The sequence below is a fragment of the Mus caroli genome, chromosome 6, assembly GCF_900094665.2.
Source record: "Mus caroli chromosome 6, CAROLI_EIJ_v1.1, whole genome shotgun sequence".
Lineage (NCBI taxonomy): Eukaryota > Metazoa > Chordata > Mammalia > Rodentia > Muridae > Mus > Mus caroli.
Genome location: NC_034575.1, coordinates 105,804,118 through 105,806,198, shown reverse-complemented (window position 1 = coordinate 105,806,198; position 2,081 = coordinate 105,804,118). Strand labels below are relative to the sequence as shown.

General features: G+C 38.8%; 1 long non-coding RNA gene across 1 annotated transcript in view; it reads left to right on the top strand.

Annotated features, from left to right (window-relative positions):
• The first annotated feature begins 266 nt into the window (after positions 1–266).
• Positions 267–2,081, top strand: part of LOC115031300 — a 12,641-nt gene continuing 10,826 nt past the window's right edge. Inside the window, exons 1-2 of the long non-coding RNA XR_003836912.1 lie at positions 267–335; positions 909–960. This is a non-coding gene — a long non-coding RNA (uncharacterized LOC115031300). The remainder of the gene's footprint in view (positions 336–908; positions 961–2,081) is intronic.

The following is a 2,081-nucleotide window of genomic DNA, read 5'->3' as shown; positions in this document are numbered from 1 at the left end:
ACAACCTGTTCAGGAGGTTGTTTTTATAGAAACTGATACTCCTTCACTCAGTGGTCAGTGGCCACCTGTCACTCTTTATCTATGGAAGAGGACATGTGGAATATTGTCTATCTAGTCTAATTTCTGAGGGAAAGAACAGCAAGAAGCTTTTGTGAACCTTAATTCATCCAATCAGGATTGACTTAGTACATCCTCTCTAGCTGTGATAACCTAACTGGCCATAAATTTATCATTTCCCTTGCTGTCAAGCAGGAAATCAGAATAAAAGAAGCTTCAGCTATATCTGATAAGACGATTCTCAGGACTGTTATGCTTCAAGAAGAGGAACAAATGAGGTGAGTCCAGTGAATGGTATTACCTGCTGCCGGGTACAACATTTTACCCCCATGCTGAGTTTGGTAGATGACTACTTTGACAGGAGAGAGATCACCCTTCTAGGACACCTAGAAATGGCACACACAGTCATTCTCTTTCTCTGCTTCACTCTCTTGATCTCACTCCCCCTTTCTTGTTCACTCCCACACTCTCTAGCTTTCTCTCTCCACCTCTTTCTGTCTCTCTCCCTCTTCCAAAATTTGCATAGAACTTGTCTGACTTTTTGCTAAGCACTATATGTGAAAACAGGTTAAAGAGCTGGAAACCCAGGGTCATGGGAGATCAACTTTACTGAATGACTGGAGATCATACACACAGTTTTTGGAGACATTCAATTTCTGACTCTCCAGAAATTATAGATCTTGAAGAATACTCAAAATATTATTCAATGGTGATGCTAAACACTCTCAAAAGTCTTTGAAACAACTAGAAAAGGACTAAGTTGATCTAGATTCACTATTGTCAAGAGAAAATCATCACGATATTTTTCTTCTTTCTCTTGCTTTTGACTTTTAACTTCTTATGTGGCCCAGGGTGTCCTGCAAATCTCTCCATGGTTGAAGTTGACCATCTTCCATCTTCCAGGTACTAACATTACAATCATCTAACATTTCTGGTTTCATACAGTGCTAGAAATTAATACCAGGGCTTTTGAATCTGGGAAAGTACTATATCAATGGACTGATACCAAGGCCAATGACATTTAATGGATGAAAATATGATGCAAGTGCTCCACTATGATAGATTTGTTATATTCAGGATTTGATATATATTGTGTGGTCATTTATAAAATGGGCAAAAATATCTAGTTAATAAAACAAATTTTGGAATGATCAAATGGGAATCAGCCCACAAGTAAAATAGGACTGCAAGTTTGACAGAATACTAAATGTTTTCTATGGTCTTTGAAATTATATGGGGAAAAGTCTTTTGCAGATGCAATTAAATGCAATGTTAATTAATTGACCCAAAGATAGATTATTCAGTGAGTTTACAGAAATCACTCCAGTCCCTCAAAAGAAAAGACCTTTGATTTTAAAAGAAGCCAGAGATTTCAGGTATGAGAGGGATTTTTCCCACACAAGACACTTCCCTTTTGAGATGGCTAAATATATGTGTCACGGCACTCCAGTGGAGTCAGCCTGTCAGGCAGAGAAGTCTAAAAGCTGTTTATGAGGAAAAGAGTTTTAAGGAAGTTTTCCTCTTGGAGTCTGGCGAAAGCCAGCTCTCCAGTTGGGTCAGTTTGACAGGCGAAAGCCTGGAAGCTGCCCACGAAGAAGAGTTCCACAGAAATTTTCTCCTGGAGTTTGGCGTTTCCCCTAACCCATAAAATTAATTTTTCATTCTTGCGTTAGTCTAGTGTATGGATCCACGTGCTCTCTTTCAATATTTTACTATCATAAGTGCCTTTTAAGATTAAATTCTGACATAGCTAAAGCCGTCCATCAGTGTTCTAACAATCCTAGTTCGTCCTTAGCAAGACCTTGGGCTTGGAATTCAGTACTGCCACTGGTATTACACTATCTCTTTGAGTAAAAGTTAGGTCACTGCCCTTCACAGGAATTTACCATCACTAAGGAAGAAGGAAGTTTCAGACCAAAGGAGAAACCAGAATAGATACTTAGAACTGTAGCAGAGTTACACCCATACACACATATTTACAATGGCCTAAGGAGAAGGTAGACTATACAAGAGACTAAAATAGG